The sequence below is a fragment of the Vigna unguiculata genome, chromosome 5 (assembly GCF_004118075.2).
Source record: "Vigna unguiculata cultivar IT97K-499-35 chromosome 5, ASM411807v1, whole genome shotgun sequence".
In the NCBI taxonomy this organism is placed as follows: Eukaryota; Viridiplantae; Streptophyta; class Magnoliopsida; order Fabales; family Fabaceae; genus Vigna; species Vigna unguiculata.
The window spans coordinates 34,075,259-34,094,917 of NC_040283.1; the positions used below are offsets into that span (position 1 = coordinate 34,075,259).

At 33.5% G+C, this 19,659-nt stretch overlaps 1 non-coding gene across 1 annotated transcript; it reads right to left on the minus strand.

The window, feature by feature from the left end:
• Nucleotides 1–18,881: 18,881 nt before the first annotated feature.
• LOC114186436 lies at nucleotides 18,882–18,988 on the minus strand. The gene has a single exon (XR_003605094.1). It is a non-coding gene; the product is annotated as a small nucleolar RNA R71 (small nucleolar RNA).
• Between the last annotated feature and the right edge of the window lie 671 nt (nucleotides 18,989–19,659).

The window sequence follows — 19,659 nt, forward strand, 5'->3', positions numbered from 1 at the left end:
AATAATTTTGGACAACTCGAAACCTCTATGGATGCATATCATGATTGTCTTTAGAGATGCAAATGAGACACCAGTTTGAGGGTCATTGGCAATTTCTCTATCGTTGTACACGCAAACAAACATTAATCCTTCCATTTAAGTTTGTCGTTGAACAAGACTTTCGAATTGAGTTTTAGAGTAAGGAGAAATTACAATATTGAATTTGTGAGTTTAGAATGTGATGGATGAAGGTGGTCTTTTATAATACAAATTAGAGTTATCATGTGACTTTGTATTATGTCATCATGTGACTTGCACGAGAGTTAATGTTATCATGTGACTAGCACGACCTCTTATGTACCCATGTGACTAGCACGACTTCTTGTGTACCCATGTGACAGACATGACTTCTTATGTACCCATGTGACAGGCATGACTTCTTATGTACCCATGTGACAGGCACAACTTCTTATGTTCCTATGTGATTGGTACTAGTGCCTAACATCCCAAGACTTACTGCTTGGGGTAGTGAGCCAACGCCCAACCCCCACTTTGCACATGTACTATACCTAGGCTAACCCAAATAACTACCCAGTATAAACCGCCTACGTATAGTCCTAGTATGAAAAAGAATAGACAGGTGGTTAACTAGACAACATAACACACATGATGGCCTAGGCCGCCTACTATAAAAGGATAGTGTGTAATAAAGAGCTAACTCAAAACTTAGGAAATTGCAAGCGAGGCCCCTATCGTCCACTCGCTAAAACAGAACTTGGGTTGGCCCAGACTCATCTAGAATCTGAATATTGGCTCAACACAACTAAGGTGGCCCAGCCCATAAGAAGGGACAGACGTAATTAATAACTCTATAAATACACGTGGACCCCAACAATTAAGAGGTACACTTTCATTAATTACCTAATATGAGATTTGACTTTTGAGAGCCTTTTGCAGACTTGATTGTCAGAGCCCTTTCGGTAGGTAACCCTTTAAGGGTCCAAACCGCCTACGTTAGGAGACGACGTGTACAAGTCAAGAAGAAGCCAGCTTCAGAGGTCAAGGATTGGGGTAAGGCATTACTTGTGTTCCCTAACATCCCTTATTTGTTTTCGGAGGAACAACGTAGAAACACGAAAACACATTTTTCATGAACGAGGTACCTATTTCACACATTCCAACAACCAAAAACATGTACACAAACATTCTAAACTTTCTCCCACCATATACTTACCTCTTGGAATAAAATACACATATCAAAATGCTTTTTATACTAATATCCTCATGCACAAGCATACACATCCCACATTAATTCTTAAAATCACAGAAACCATATATACACATGCTTACTTTGCCTATGAATAAACTTAGTTAAAATCCTTCACAACCTAAACCCCATTACACTATAACATTCTACACATATTTTGATCACTTCAAAAGCACTCTAACATAACATTATACCAAAAAATCATTCATCATGCATACTGCTTTACCAAACTCTATTCCTTACCTTTCAACCTTCCATTTCATATGCATATCATTCACTTATTCAACCTGGAATTAAAATCAACCCAATCATTGACATGAACTTATGATTTCTTAATATCCACAAACATTTTTTTGCACCCAAACCAATTAAATAATACGCTTTTGAACCATATTCACTTCATAAACCTTAATTGAATTGATTCAAAAGTTAAACCCGCCATGCTAATTCCAAAACAAACCATAATTTCATCGTAACAAGGAAACACCTCCAATTGCTATTACACAATGGAATTTCCCATAAGATCAAGAACAAAAAAAAAAGTCATATCATCAAACCTTCAAATTACCCAGAATATCCCACATGCCAAAAGTTGAACAATTATATTCCATACAACCGTTCACCTATACTTTTGTAACGATAAGTTCAGCCCATCAAAAAAATACCAATCAACTTACCTCCAAACACCCTGTACTTCACAAAAGATTTCCATGGCCACATATCCAACAACTTGTTATCAACTCATGGTTATTTCCAAACCATAATTAACATTCCAAAAGAATAAAACTATTCACACCCAATTCTCTACTCACAAATAAAAATACATAATAACATGATAGAAATCAATTATCTCCAACTACACCAATGATTCATCCATAAAAAAGAATTATTGAATTCAACACCTTAACCAACCACCATCAACGAATTCCTCATCCATAATAAGAACATAAAAACAAACTTTGCTTCCTTTACAATTTCATGCTTGGAAAAAATACACAATCTCCACACATAACCACAAAAACAAATAAGAACAAGTTCTCATCAACTCATCCAAGCTATCATTTGTCACATGTTCTCAAGCTATAACATGTAATCATTAACATATTACCACTAATTAATATCAAATAGTATGACATTCTCTCATAACCAACCACTATACCTTTCCTGAACAACAATGCCTCTCGAAAAAGTCCCTTCCCTTGCTTTCCATAGACTAACAAGCAACAACTCCACCCGCTTAACAAATCCTTGGGTAGGACCACTCTTGCCAAGCTCATGCCAAACACGTATATCTCAAACCCTTAACCATCAACCCATAATAAGGCTCTAACCAATTGTGGTACACTTCAGTTGTGTAAAATTATTTATTTACTTATTTAAATGATACCTCACGTCCCAAAACCCCTTTTGAATCAATAATCATTTTTTCCTGGGTCTTACACTTTGCTCCGTTACTAACGCCTTAGTCCATTGCTCACACCTTCTCCTTCTAATGTTCGGGCATTTCTCATTGTGTTGCCCACCCTATAGACATGTAGCCTCCCATTTCTACATTCCCTTGTTTGAAGCACACTACCACTTATGCATTTAAATAATTTTAATTTTTTGTCACATATAGGCTTCAGTTTCTTCCATAACTAAAGCCTATCTATGAACAATATGCTTTGGGTAAAAACCAAAGCTTAAAGCCTCCCTTTTTTACCTCACCTTGATATGTTTCGATTGGAGAACCGAAGTAGAACCCAGAAATAACTGATGTCAAATCCTTTTCTTGTTCTAGTGCTTTGGAAAGTTTGATTCATGACATCTATCTTGTGCTTCATTTAATTGACCTTTTGTTGTCTTATCTTGTCTACTTCATTTCAACCCTCATTTTCATCATATTTTAGAAAGTGGCCTCCCTAACTACATCATTCATTAGCTGACTTAAATCATCAAACATATATTTCGCTCTAATAGCTAACTTTAGAAACACATCCTCTATGTGATGACGAGGTGTTCTAAATTTTGCAGTTTCAGGTAATCTCTAATTGATTGTTCATTCTCTCTCACTCTATCCATTAATATCACAACTTTCCTATAAGGTGGTGTAACACCCTAGGCAAATATTACTTGATAAAGCAAATTTGATATAAAATGTGGAATTCAAAAACTTATATGATTCCCAAGCACTGGAAAAATTTAAAACTTATACCGCATAAAATATAAATACTCCTCAAAGGCCTTATTAAAATCCATAGTCCAAAACCAAAATAAAAGAAAATTACAAAAGGTTTGAAAATAAGTCATAAACCAATCCCTATAGTTATCCCCACTCCGTCGCTACGCATCACCATCGTCACCTGGATTCCCATTTGCTCCCGTGTGACAAGTCACACAATCATCACTAAACACAAACAAAAAGGGTGAGTTGAAAAAACCAATCATACATAAATAATGATAACTGCACTCACCCAAAACAACTTAGCCATTTTGTGATTCATAAATTCCTTTGTACCATGTCACCCCAATCTTATAACCTATATGAGAAGAATGCAGACCTAACTATGGTCTTAAGGATTCTAATGCTTCCACGAACCTGCCCACTCGTGGTCTAACTCTACGAACCTCCTCGCTCATAGTCCAACTCTATGAACTTCCCCGCTCATAGACCAACACGTGTGAACACCTAGTATGAACCTTCACGCTCATAATAGCTTCAAGTGTGAGCACGGAACATACGAAATTCCCCGCTCGTATCCCTACACAAGAGTACAACCAACACGGACCTCCCCACCCGTATTAATCATGCGTTTCAAACTTCATTATGAACCTCCCCACTCGTAATTTATTCAAGGATATCCCAGACCAAACCAATCATAACCACACATGCCAAATGCTCCACAACAAGCCCTACATTATCGCATGGCGCTGCTTAAGCACCGCCAAGCGAAGCTGTGCTCTAGGCCACTTGGTGATACCCACATGCTGCTAAACGCCATGCGCTTTAGGGATCTATTTGTTTGTAGCTATCGCCTAGCGGTACCATCCACACCACCAAGCGGTACATTAGTAAAACAAATTCTACTAGTTTAAGCACTATAGAATGATTTCTAACACACCAAGGCATCGCAGTCACACATCCAGAATACCATTTAAGTATTATTGCAGTTCAACGCGCCTCAAATTGCATCATCGCAATTCCTAACTACCAAACAAACATAATAAATCATTCATGCATTTGATATTTGGAAATATGACATCCTTTAAGCATAGCCAAGAATATACATGGAATGTGTGGATCTATATACCAGCAGAGCATGCATGTAATTATACAAACCACCACATTACCTATGATACTTCTTCATCTAATGCACCATACACAACATCAAGATTTATCAAGCCTCACAATCACATATCCTATTAGTCTATATCCCTAACTCATGCATCAAACACATCCATGTATGAATCGATACATCACGCCATCATGATATTTTTATGAGCCATAATAGTCCCCAACAACCCCAATTTCATTTTCCCACTCGGTTTTTGGACAGAAGCCTAGAAATTTCGAAAAACAACGAAGATGAAGGAAAAATTGAGGCACCCAAACAACAGTATAAACACAAAACACATTGTTCAAAGTAAACACACGTAGGGACAAATCCTCTTACCTCGATTCCTAGCTCCAATTGCAATCCTATTGATATCCTTTCCCCTCAAAAGCCTTAACCTTTGCTTCCACACCAAAAATTTATTTCCAACACTCACTCCTCTCTTTTAGGACACGACTTGTACTGATCTCTCTTGCTCTCCCTACTGCCAAAACCAATAAACCAATAGATGTTACATGACAATTCATGCACACATAGGATAATAAGTCATGCCCCACAACCAAAACATATGTGCAAAATAAAGTAACAATTAAAACATCACATTAATGGCATACATTGGACTCAAACCCAAGTCCTCTCAACATAACTAAGTACTCTCAACCACTTGACCTAGTATTATTTCTTCACATGACTTGAAAAAGTAATTCTCTTAGAGGTACTTCCAACCCACAATTATTGGTCATTAATTATTTATTATTTCTTTAAATTTCCTAGGTCTTACAGGTGGTCCATTAGTTGTTGCAACTTGTTATGGTGGTACATGTTGTTGCTGAAAACCATATGGAACATCTTATTGTTGTGAATAGTAATCGTAGTTCCTTTGAAAATCACATTGTTGATTATTTTAATATGAAAAACTATTTGCATTTTTGAAGAGGTTTTATGAAAATAAATAAGTTGAAAAGTTGTTGAGTAGACTTTCAAGAAGGAGGGACACGTCTGAATGGACAACTCAAGTACCTTCTCTTTCCTTAGAAAAAGTGTTTCCTAGCTAGTTTCACAAATTTCCTAACAAAATTCCTCGAACAAAGATTATGATAAAAAAAAATAATTTAGAAAATTAAAATAAAGAAATAAAATAAAATGTTAGGAGAAATAGAAAAAAATGTTAGTTATAAGTAGAAATAAAATAAAATAAAAACCAAAATGATAAGAATTGTGACCATGTTCCCTAGCAATGGCGCCAAATTTGAAAATGTTGTCATTGATGCAATCAAACTAACACTACTCAACTATACAAATTTAAGTATTGTCAAACTAGTAGCTAACAAATTAGAAAGGGTAAAATCAAACTTAAGTCGTCTCCAAACGAACACAAAATTAATTTTAAACAAATTAGTTCTTATAAAATCAATACAAAAGGATTAGTCAAATAATAGAAAAATAATACAAGAAGATAAAGATAAAATAATAAATAAAAGATTAGATAAAAAAAATAAATGAAAGAAAGAAATAAAATTGGAAAATATAAAAAAAAGATAAAAATAATAATAAAGAAAATACGTTGATTCTATTGGTTTTTGAAAATAGAATTCGTCATTGATTATCTAAAGATTATTATTCAATTCACTGTTGTTTTAGATTTCAAATCAATTAATGTAAAGTGTCATTTAATTTGTTGACATTCTCACTAACCAAAGTTATATTTCAAATAAAAGTGAGAACATTTTAGATTAGTCATAGCACAATCAACCAAAGTACAATCTCAATTAAATTCTACTACTTATCTATAACAACTTCAGTATTGTTAAGTGATTAGTCAACAAAATAGTAAGGGTAAAGTAACCCAAAGTTGTCTCCAAGTGAACACGAAATTGATTTCTAATAAATTAGTTCTTATAAAAACTATACAAAAGGATTAATCAAATAAAATAACAAATAAAGAAATAAGAAATAAAGTTGGAAAAAGATAAAAAGTTATAAAAAACTACTTTTTCAAAATAGATTATTGCTCAGTTAATTATTGTTGTAGAATTGCCAATTAATCAATGTAAAGTCTCAATTAATTTGTTGGAGTTCACACTTTTAACCAAAGTACAATTTTAATTAAAAGTGAGAATTTTTAGATTATTCATAGTAAATTCAACCAAAGTACAATCTTAATCAAAACTTACTATGCCTAATCATGCCTATTCTTTTATCTCCTCACCAAACAAAAAACTTAATTAATCAAAGTAAAGTCTTGACTAATTTTAGTTTGAGTAAATACCATTAACCAAAGTAAAGTCTTAATTATTGTTAAAAACTCATTTGATCACATGAAAGTTTCTAAACAAAATCAAACTAAAGTCTCGCCCAAGTGAGAGGGGTCTCGCCTAAGCGAGATCCCGTGTGAGGTTACTGTTCCTCCATCCCGAGCCCTCGCCTAGGCGAAGGGGGCTCGCCTCAGCGAGAGTCTCTCGCTTGAGCGAGACCCTTCAGCCTGAGCGAGGAGCTGGACGAGGGCGGTGTGATTTGTGATCGTTTCCCCGAATCTTGAATGGTTAATGCTTGCTTGGATTTGAGTATTGTGTTAAATGCATGAGACAAATAAACATGCACGAGTGATGTGATTCATGAATTGTGAATAATGGGTTTGGCATGAACTTAGCATGTGAATTTAATGAGGTAGTTGGTATTAAAGTGTCAGGGTAACGAGATGAGTTGGAATGGTATATTCATGGATGGAGTATGATGAATTGGTATGGATTGATCTGGAATGTGAAAGGGAAAGATTGTTGGCACACTTTTAACCAAAGTACAATTTTAATTAACAGTGAGAATTTTTGGATTATTCATAGTAAATTCAACCAAAGTACAATCTTAATCAAAATTTACTATGCCTAATCATGTCTATTCTTTTATCTCCTCACCAAACAAAAATCTTAATTAATCAAAGTAAAGTCTTGACTAATTTTAGTTTGAGTAAATACCATTAACCAAAGTAAAGTCTTAATTATTGTTAAAAACTCATTTGATTACATGAAAGTTTCTAAACAAAATCAAACTAAAGTCTCAATTAAATTTAAAAACTCTTGGACTGATATGATCAACATTCATATAGATTTAAACACTTCGCTAATTAGCTAGCATGTAAAATCATTACATTTTACGTTACTCAAATATAAAGGCATATATGAATGGAAACCATGACAATAATAAAAAGAACAAAGAAATTATTTAACTCTAACTTCAAAATCCATAATGAAATTATAGTGGAACTCACCCTTGAAGCTTAGCACTCCATAAAATCAAAATAAAAGAAAAATAAAAGAAGAAAGGGTGGAGAGAGAGAAAGAAAATAGGCCCCCTAAGGGTTACTAAACTCCGAAGTTTCGGCTTGTCTTTTCTACTTCCTTTGGTCTCTTTATATAAGACTTGGACTGAGCTTTTTTGTTGCTAAAATCTCTCAAATATCTTTCAAATAATTATAAATATCATTTATCTTTATAGTTATTATGAATATCTAAAAATATTTGTATAGCCAATTTTAAAATTATTTGATAAATGTAGTTGGTTAATAATTTCTGATATAATTAAACAAATTAATCACTTAAAGACATATGATAAATTATAATCAACTAATATTTGCATAAATGATTCAAATAACTACTTGTAATTTCCTCCAATTATCTTTTAAATAATCCAATATCTTCAACATATATGTGTTTGTTGTGGATATCTAAAAATATTTAAGAAAATATTGTCATACTTAAAAAGATTTGGTAATTATTATCTTGTGATATTGTATGATATAATTAAATACGATAATTATTTTAAAATATCATATAAAATATCTAAAGATATATTTTTTCCCAAATTATCTTTTATAAAAAATATTTATGAATTATTAAAGCTCTACTCTGAAAAAAGATAAAGAAAATCTTAAGGTCCAACTTTTGTTGCTTGTTCTGTCTTCTTGGCTTAGCTAAACTTCTTTACTTGTTTAAGCTTTTATTGCCTTCTTCATGCAATGCTTGCTTGATTTTTTTTTTATTTGGATCATTTTCTATTATCAAAATTTATCTTTAAGATGTCATGAAGCTTTAATCAATTTATCTCCACACCTCCGTGAGTTAAACTTAGCTGCAACTACACTAACACACCTCAAAATATCCAAAGAACATTTTTGTAACTATAAAACTATTTTTAACCATGTTTTTCTATCTCATGCTCAATAAACCAAATTACATGAAATCTCAATTAAATTAATATTTTAAAAACAAAATTCAATTAAAAATTTAAAATTAAACATTAAATGAGAACATAAGTATCACCTCTGGTCTTACTAATTTCATCAATGATTCTTTCACAAAAAATATTATTGTAAAGCCCAGTTTTATTTTCTGCCCTAAAGTTTAAGGGCTGGCCTTAATCTGTTGGGCCTCAGGGTTGGCCTATAGGGTGCTAAGGCCCTAAAGTTGCTAGGGTTTCCCTGTCAGCCTCATTCTTGCAAAAACAGAATCTAAGACACAACCCTCTTCCTTTTCCGAACACTCTGCTAGGGTTGTTTCTTGATTGAATGAACATGATTGGTCCGTGTTAGTGCGTAATTCCTTGGAATCTCTAGGTGAGATTTTCAGGGTCGTGCTTCAGTGGTCGGGACGTAATTCCATGGCCCCTGTTAGTAGGTGTCCACAGTGGTGCCCCATCTATATAACTTGGTAAGGATTCAAGGTAAGGATTGCATCTTGACACTCTAAGGAGTCAGCTAGGCTCACTTAGAGCGGACTGACTCCTATGGTGAGAGTTGCCGGAGGCTTGAAACTCATTAAGGGCTAACCTTGTGTGTGAGGGAATTTATTCATTGTAACACTTGTAACACATAGCTCGGGGGTGAGCAGAGGTATCCACCACAAGTGCAAGCATCCGCTGAATCCGACCAGGTTATATGTATCCGGATGAGTCGAGTCGAGTCTTAGTGTATTGTTTTGGAAGGTCATAACATGCTTGGGTGATGTATGTATATTGGACTGCGAAAGTATATCTGATTGCATTGATGAAATCTTTTGGCTCTAGCTTACCCTTTTCTTGTTTGAATGCCTTGTGTGTTATTCTTCTACTCTTGCGATGATCATCAATTTATTGATGGGAGCAGATGCGAGAGATACTCGTGATCAACAGAGGAGAGATGATTCTGCTGCATAGTCCGCTTGGACTGGATCTGTATCTTTATGGGTTTTCTTTCTGGGCTATGGCCCATGTAATAGTTTATTGTTTTGATTCCCTTTGGGTTTGCTGTTGAATGTTGTAACTGGTTTACTTTGATCTCGTGGTGTACCTAGGATCTTGTAGGGGTTGCATTTAATACCCCAGGACTGCGCTGCTATACCATTTGGACGTGACATTTCTTTTAATTACGCTTATTAATTAAATGGGACGTTGAGACACTGGTTAAAAAATATTTATTTAAGATAAAAGTAGCTTATGAAAGAATATTTAATTAAATAAGATGTGACTCTTAAAAGGAATATTAATTAAGTATGGAGTGACTTCTATAAAAAAATGTATGGTTGTGTCATAAGTGACTTATTCCGCGAACTAAAAAACACTCAAGAAATTAAACGTGGCTACATGCTCAATAAATGTTCGCATTATACTTTGGATCATTAGCTTACTTTCTAAGACTTAATTTATTGATTAAGATTTAACCGTGATATATATGATTAAAGGAACCTGTATGAAAGTACATTCTCCTCCTCCTTATCTCCTTACAATCTCTTTATTATTCTCTTTGCATTAACTTGCGAAAGAGAGTTATTGTGAATGTAAAATAGTCTGTGATAAAATGGTAATGTAATAGTAAGAAAAAATCATGACTCGTGAAACGTACAAAAGCATTAATGAAAGAGTTGTACTGATGTAAAAAAATATCATGTTCATGACAGTTGGACACCATTAAATTCTGTCGGTTGAACTAGTGCAGTTTGGTTCCATGTCTCTGTCGGCAAAGCTTTCCATTTTCCAAAGAATTTTCAAAATGGTGACAATTTTTGTTTTTTATTTCTATAATATGTCATACAATATATAAATATATATATATATATATATATATATATATATATATATATATATATATCATTTACAAAAAATAAATAAGTTCGAAGCTCACAAAAAAAAATCTTTTTCAATTACACTTTATTATTTTATATCAACTCAAAAACCGTTAAAATATAGATTTTCTTCACTATCAAATATTTATATTTATATTTATTTTTTAGAGCTAAAAATATGTTTTATCTTGAATTATTTTAAAAGATTATTTAATTTCTAAATTTAATTATAAAATATTTGGTCACACACTTTATAAAAGTTATATAAGACATTCTTATGATAATTTGTCTTTAAAAAAAAATTCTAAATAGTGACCAATTATAGTGATCAATAATAATTAGTAATCATAGTAACTAATTTAGATACTAATTTACAAACTAAAAATTATTGGTTACTAAAATAGTCAATATTATGAATAAAAAATTATGATTGGTCACTACATTGGTCTTTAACATTAGCTACCATGGTATTAGCTACCAAATGAAATTGATCACTAGAAGTTAGCTATCTAGTTTTTAGTTACCAAAATGACTTTGTTTCTAAGTTGGTCTCTAATTAATTAGTGACCAATTATAGTTTTTATTTATAATAGTAACTATTTTAGTAACCAATAATTTTGTATTTTGTAAATTGGTATTTAGATTAGTCACTATAGTGACTAACTAATTTTTTCTCACTAAAATTAGTTTTTAATCGAGGATTTTCTTGTAGTGAAATGAAATTCTACATGAAACTATAATATAATTAATCTTCACATATCCTTTATTTTACATGGCTTATAAGAAGTAAATACTTTATATTTTAACTGGGGATGAAAAATATATTTAATTCATTATTTTATTTTTGATTAAATATGTTTTAGTATCTGAACTTTAATGTGAAATTGAAATTTATTCTATCCGAGACTTTTATATATTTTGGTCCCCAAATTTTGAAAATGAATGGATATAATCTTTTCAACCTAGTTATATTAAATGTATTTTATGTGTCAAATAAGTTTTATGCTAGTATTTAAGGTCTTTACATCATTTGATATGTTCCCATTTCAATGTCAGTAGAAAAACATGTTTGACACATTAAAAAAAATAATGTAATTGGGTTAAAATGACTTATACATTCATGCATGTACTTTACTTGGGAAGATAAAATTAAGAATTGCTTACATAAGGTGAATATTTGTGAAGATTCTATTTTACATTATAAAATCATATTAGTATAGTATACACATGTAAATAGAAAGTAATATTTGTAATTATTTGAAGTTAATTCTAGGGCTATCTATTATATTGGTGTTTAGAGAATTGATATACAAACTCATATCAGTTACGTATTAACTAAAACAATATATATATATATATATATATATATATATATATATATATTTATTTATTTATTTATTGTACTTACCAATCACTATCTATATTTAATAGTAACATCACTACAATTTCTCCAATTCACTACAAGTACTGCATTAAAATGAGGACTGATCAATTCAAGTTACATTCGTATCTTCAAATTCGGATAGCAAACTTTGATTCTTTTAATAAAACGATAATCCATGTGTCTATTGACTACTAGCATTATGTCCGTAACCAAATACACTAATGGGGTCTTTTCTAGGTGTCATTCCAATCACATAATTCAATTTTTCTACAAATTGGTGGACTCATTTATCTTCCTTTTCATATCAATCCATTCAGAAAATACAAATTATACATCTCGGTTGACATGCAATATCACTTTCAATGACTATAAAGAGAATGCATAATCCCATCTGTTTGCTTAATCATAAATAAAAATTGTGTTTAATCCCCATAGTCATGTTTGCTTAATCATGTCAAAATAAAAATTTAATATAATGTTTTGTTTCAAGTTGGTTCATCGAACAACATTAACTCAAACATTTGATGCTTACATCAAGTTCAACTTTGAGTTAAATCTTCGATCAGCGTTCTTTATTCAATCATCAAGTTGTTGTTGTTTTGTTTAAGTTCATCTATTACATGGTTTTGGCTACCAGTTTGGGCGACCTTTACTTGGGTAGGGTAGGCTTGCTATTTTCATAAGCTAGTTGGTCTATTGGTTTGGTTAATTAGCGTGTTAGTTCCAGATTGTATTAATGTTTTGTTACTCATTTGTGGCTTGATATTGATTGGTTACTTGTACCACTTTGAGTTAGATGCTTGATTTGATGTTGGTTGCTAGGCTCTTTTTTGTACAAGTGTTCATTTATAGAAGTTTGTTAACTATCTTTAATTTTTATGGATAAGTGTTTACTATCTTAAAAAAAAAAACACTTGCCTAGTTAATGTATGGATATTTCTTTGAATCACATTTGGTTAGGTTTTTATTGATTATTATAGTTGTCATAGATGTTTTCTGAGAGATAACACTAAAATAAGAAGGAATAAACAAAAAATTATTAAATTAAAAAAAAATAATTGAACCAATACACAACGATTGTTTGAGAAAACACTATTTATTCATGTAGAATACATAGAGAGCGCTTGTCCTTCCAAGCGTTGTCTATAGAGCATTTGTATTTTTGAAGAATATATAGACAACGCTTTGGTTCAAGTCCTGTGTATGCCACTTGTGTGACATTTGATTGTTTATTTTACTTTTGAATATGCACAACCATGTTGGAGAATTTTATAAACTTATATATGTATGAGATGGCATGAAACATGTAATGACTTGTTGGTTTGTGCATATGTTTGATAATTATGTGGTTGTAAGTTTGAACCATGGTTAATGCTAAGTAATTTTTTTTCGCTGGAAAGACAACAAAACCTCCATGTTATTACAAAATTGAATGGTAATTAATCATTTTCGTTTTATTATTTTTTATTCATATTTTTAGGGCTGAAAAATGATTTAATGGGTTAATTAGTTATGAATTAAAGGGAAATTCGTGTAGCTCATAAGTCAAAATTTTTAGAGCATCAAAAGGAGACCTAAGGGGAGCATAGACGGCTAGGAAGGGTTCCATGTGCTAAAGAAAAGGCTAGGGGAGTTGTTCCTACTTGTTTTTAATTCGAATTATGTGTTTTGTGTTACATTGTTGCATGGGTGCTTGAATTTTCACCATTTTACGCTATTTCTCGACGTTTCTAGGCTTTTCCACATAAACCGCCTAGCGGCCATGAAGGCCCGCCAGGCGACTCAACTTGTCTCACCCAAAATTTTGGGTTCGGTCAAGAACCTCCTGGTGGCGATGAATGTCCACTAGACGACGCGAGCAGACTTGACTCGTTCTCTACTTTTTGTTGGATTTTTATGGAATTTTGTGTTAATCTCGACTTCCTGACCTTCTATGAGTGTGGTTGAAATATATATATATATACATGTATATATATATATATATACATATATATATATATACATGTATATATATATATATATATATATACATGTATATATATATATGTATATATATATATATATATGTATGTATATATACATATATATATATATACACACATATATATATATATATATATATATATTTTTTTTTTGCTTGGAATATCTCTATGCTAATTGAATTGGAATAAATTGTTGCATGGATCAATTGGAGCGTTCATGGGGGTTTGAGGTTGAGTGGGAGTATAATTTCAGCCCAAGGATTGTGTGATAATTTAGGGTTCGCGCAGGTGCAAAATTGAGGGTTTGCCTAATAACCCTGATGCACTACTTGGTGGAAAGTTATGCAGTGCCAAGCGACGCACAAAGAGCTCAGCGGAATGAAGTTTCGTAGGGTGCAGGTAGGGCTTGGGTATTTAGGAGCACGATTTAATTCGGAGTGTATGTAAAATGGATGAAAAAGCGAGAGATTGGTATAGCGGTGGGTTTATTGTATGAAATATACTTTTATGATAATGCTAAACATGATTGGACATGAGATATTAGAATAGATGAATGCAATAGGTACTGATTGAGGTAAGACGAGATTTTGAAATTTGAATGAATTTGAAAGATCAGGTTGAGGAAGGCAACTATAATCTGTTAAAGCTCGCCCATTTGAATTTAGAAGTTCTTTTACTTCTAGTAGACAAAGATTGTGTAAATCATGCTCTTGAATTTGAAAATCTACAAAATAGAACATGTAATTAATACATAATTATGGAAAAAATAGTGTAGATTAATTCAATTTAGTACCTGGTATGTTCAAGTCTTTTTTTTTATATAGGATACCATCTGCAAGTAAAGTCCAAGTTGCATCCCAAACAACATTTGGCTTAGACATTGTATTCATGATTAACAAAGCAACAAATAACCTTCTAAGTTGATTTCCAGATGCAAGATGACTTGCCTCTTTAATGGCATCAATGAATTCTTTGTCATCTGCCAATAATACTAATTCTTGGCAAGCCTCTTGGTATGTGGAGAATGTTTTACCATTAATTGTCTTTATGATATCATGATCAATACAACCTTTTTGTTTTGTTAGTAAGATTCTTATGTAGTAGCATTCACCTGATCCTGGAGGAACATATGTTAGTCGACCAATACTATAACCTTTCTTTCTTGGTTTCCATTGTTTTTGTTGAGACATCCAAACAAACTTTGTTGTAAATTCAGCATAGGTCAAGTTTCTACCTTCCTCAAATTTTTTGTTAGCTTCAAACCAAGCTAGGAACATGGTGTTCATATTCTCATTCCTATGCAATACATCATCAATTCGATCATCATCTTTAAACAAAATTGGTTGTTGATCTTGTAAGTGAAAAGTTAAATGTTGAACAGCTGGCCATCTATGATGGATATCAAAGCCATAAATTCGCCAAACTGCTTCACATGCAGATAAATATCTACAATCACAGTATCTTTTTATCTTATCAACAATACACATCTCTGTAAATTCATTCTCTTTGTCTATAATAAACCATCATCTCTATGTCTATATACATGATATCCATCTTCATTAATTATTGTTGAATGTCTAAATTTTTTAGGAAAAACTTTAGAACACCGACCTTCTTTCATACATGGCGAGTTGAATCTAGAGGCTCCGCAAGGACCATGTATCATATATGTTTGAACAACCTTTGAAAGTTTAGGATAGAGATCTGGATGAGGAAGTTCAGCAGAGATGACTTGATCTATATGCTTTGCATTTTCTAACTTGTTTGAGTCACTCAACCATAGTAATATAGGAGCATGTGACAGACCTCTCTTCTGAAATTCAACTGTATACATACCTAAATTTGGAACACAATTATTAGAGAAAACAATTGCCAGCAAGAAAAATAAATTAAGAAAAGTAGAATGGTATACTTGCATTGACTTTGCCAAAGAAATGATTCTTCTTGAAATCTGTCATCATTTGGTCTAATTTCATTTTAAAAACTCAGCAAACAATGTCTAGCCTATCTGAAGCAGTTAATCCTATAGATTTGACAAAATCAAGAATTTCAGGCCAATTTACATTACATGTGATTGTTATAAACAAATCTGGATAGTCATACCTCTTACAAATTGCCATAGCATCTTGGCAATTATTGAACATGTATCTCATACCACCTATAAATGAAGTTGGAAGAATGATGAGTCATTATTTTCTTCCATTCTAGTAGCCTTTGTGTACCCATTAGACAGTTGATTAGTGCTTAATTGTTCATCTTTAGAGTGTTTTCCATCTGTTGAGCTTTATTGGACCACTGTTCCGAATTTGGACCAATTACACATTATTTGGCCTAATTTTTGTTTTTAATTATTTTTAGGTATTTGGGTCAAGCAATTTTGGAGCTTGGACATGAATATTCAGTTGAAGAGAGTCGCCACATCATTTCCACATCATTTCCATGTCATTTCCACGTTAGCAGAGTGAATGGGCCAACATTTGAGGCCCAAAGTGAAATTTTTGTAATTTTGCAGCTCATAATGACATTTTTGTAAATAGTAGTGGCAATGGGTGAGGTGACCACGAGTTTTAGGTCATTCAACATGCAACAGCCGTTCCTTCTTCTTCTCCACTCTCTCAAACCTCCATTTTTGATGTTTTAAGCATTGGAAGGTGACCCGTTGAGGCACAAGCTAATTTTTGACGTTTTCCATTCGTTTTTCACGGTTTATGTGTCTTGGACAACACATTGAACTTGTATTCACGTTTTCTACAGCTTGGGTAGCATTTATATTGAAGCATTGTTGTCTTTGGTGGCTGTTTTCGTTGTTCTTCTATTATCCCTTGCTCATTTTCGTTTACTGCACCATTTTAAGCTTTCAGTATCAATTTGAAGTCATTTGAATGGTTGAATTACAATTTTTGTTGAGAACCCTAATTCGGATTCCATGAGGAACTAAGTTTATGTGTTGATTCTTTGTAGAGAATGCATTGAAACCTTGAGATTAGTGTTTTGTTCGGTGGAGTTATGTTAATCTTTCAATTCTGAATTTGCGTTGGGTTTAAATGAAGAAACCATTCTGTTTTTTTGCTTAATTTGCAAAGTGGAATCATTATGTGTTCATGCTTAGTGAACTGTAGCAGATTCATGGTTGTGTGCTTTGCTTAATTGCACTTGAGTTCGAGTTCATTTGCACTTAGTAATTAATTCGAGTCTCATTAGAGTTAATATAACAATTTTGAGTTGTAATCCGTGATTGGTGGATGTTCATTTGAAGCAAAGAATCAACACTATTTTTACATTGATTTTACACTTCTATATTTAAGTTTTCAATTGTGCGTTGCATCCGTAAATCTGCCAAACCCCCTTGTGTTATTGTTGTGTTCATCTGAAAATTTCGCTTTGAATGAAAATATTGGTCGTTGGGAGACAACTTGGTTCACTTTCATATACTGCATTTAATATGTTTTAATTTTGTGGGGTACGACCTCTATCAAATTTGGCGCCGTTGCCGGGGACCAATCGTTTCGTTCAAAGTAAAATTTTCAGTGTGTTTGTGTTATGTGTTTTGGTGTGTGTAGTTCAAGTGTGGTTGAGTTGGTATATGTTCATTGTGATGTTAATGTTGTGTTAAGTTCAGTGCCTGTTTCCATTCCTGTGTGTTTCTGTGTAGTGTAGTGAATAGTGTCACGGCGCGCATGAATAATGTCATTTGTAGTAGTGAATAATGCATGAATAGTGTCTGAATCTGGCATTTAACTTCTGGATTTTTGTTCTGGTAGCTACGGTGCTTGTTTTGACTTGAAATTCCCCCCCCCCACTTCTAAGACATTGAACTTGATGGGAAGAATAGCTGGAGCAGTTGGTATGGTCTGAGTTGAGAGTTTCAAAAAAATTTTGGACTGATTTTTAGTCAAATTTCAGAGGACCATAACTTTTGCTCTGGTTATCAGAATCACTATTATTTTATATGCATTTGGGGTGGAATTTGATTTCCCACCTTGTTAGAACCCCCTTCGTTGGTTTGCAAACTCAGATTCTCCAAAAAATGCCATTTTTTACATTTCAGCAATGTTTTTTGTGATTTTTCTTCATTTTTTCCACTTTTGAAAAATTGTTAAAAATACTTGTGCTTTGACTTTTGATCTGATTTTGTTTGAGCTTCTGTTTGACCACTCAAAGGAAAATCCTACCAATTTTCAAGTCATTTGGAGTTCGTTTGAGTATACTTGTAGTTATACCCTATGTTATGCCAATATCACTAGAATTAATGTTTTTTGGTGCATGACTAGGGGAAAACCAAGTGAACTACGACCATTTGACCCTGAGATTGATAGGACATTCCACAGAGGAAGTCGGCATCTTAGGAATCCATCTTTGCATGCTGAATATTCAGTGACTTTTCCTGACGCTTCTGATTCTTATCACATTCTTGACACTCCTTATTCCTTGCATTCTGAGCATACTATTTATTCTGAGCATTTTGATTTTCATACTGATAACATGGCTCAACCTCCTTCACCTCATGAGAGAACCATGAGTGAGCTCACTGCACCAGAGTTCACTTATGATAGTTTATCCATTCAATACCCTGAGGAGGAAGTTCCATATGTGCTAAAAACTGGTTTAATACACTTGTTGCCAAAGTTTCATGGTCTTGCAGGTGAGGACCCGTGCAAACACTTGAAGCAGTTTCATGTCGTCTGTTCCACCATGAAGCCTGTAGATGTCCAAGAGGACCATGTATACTTGAAGGCTTTCCCTCATTCTTTGGAGGGTAATGCGAAAGACTGACTGTACTACCTTGCACCCAGGTCCATCACGAGCTGGGATGACCTGAAGAGATTGTTCCTTACCAAGTTCTTCTGTGCTTCAAGGACAACAGCCATAAGGAAGGAAATTTTTGGCATCAAGCAGCAATCTGGGGAGACCCTTTATGAGTATTGGGAGAGGTTCAAGAATCTCTGTTCAAGGTGCCCACACCATCAGATCTCTGAACATCTCCTTCTGCAGTATTTTTATGAAGACTTGCACCACATGGATCGAAATATGATTGATGCCGCAAGTGGTGGTGCCCTTGGTAACATAAACCCAGCTGCAGCCAGACAACTAATAGAGAACATGGCTTCATATTCTTAATAATTTGGCACAAGGAGTGATGCCATAGTTGTTACAGGTGTTCATGATGTAGGGGCAGCAGAGTACACGAAGAAGTTGGAAAGTAAGATTGATGCTCTTACCGCACTGGTCAACAAACTCGCTTCCAATCAGAGAGCTCCAGCTGCAAGAGTTTGTGGCCTTGTACATCTGTTGATCATTTTATAGACTCTTGCCCAGCATTGCAACAACAGGCTGCTGCTTCTTCTTCTTCTACACCAATGGATACCCCTCAAGCCTATGCAGCAAATATTTTCAACAACAATAGGCCCCAACATCAACAACAGAACCATGATTTGTCAACAAACAGATATAATCCAGGATGGAGGAATCAACCTAATTTGAGATGGGGAAACCAGGGTAACTTGTAGCCCCAACAATTTCAAAATGTGAAACCACCACCTCCACAGCAAAGAGCTGCACCTGCACAGGCTGCTCCGGTTCCACCTGTACCCACACTAGCTCCTATTGTAGCACCTGCACCTTCTTTTTCTACTTCATTGGA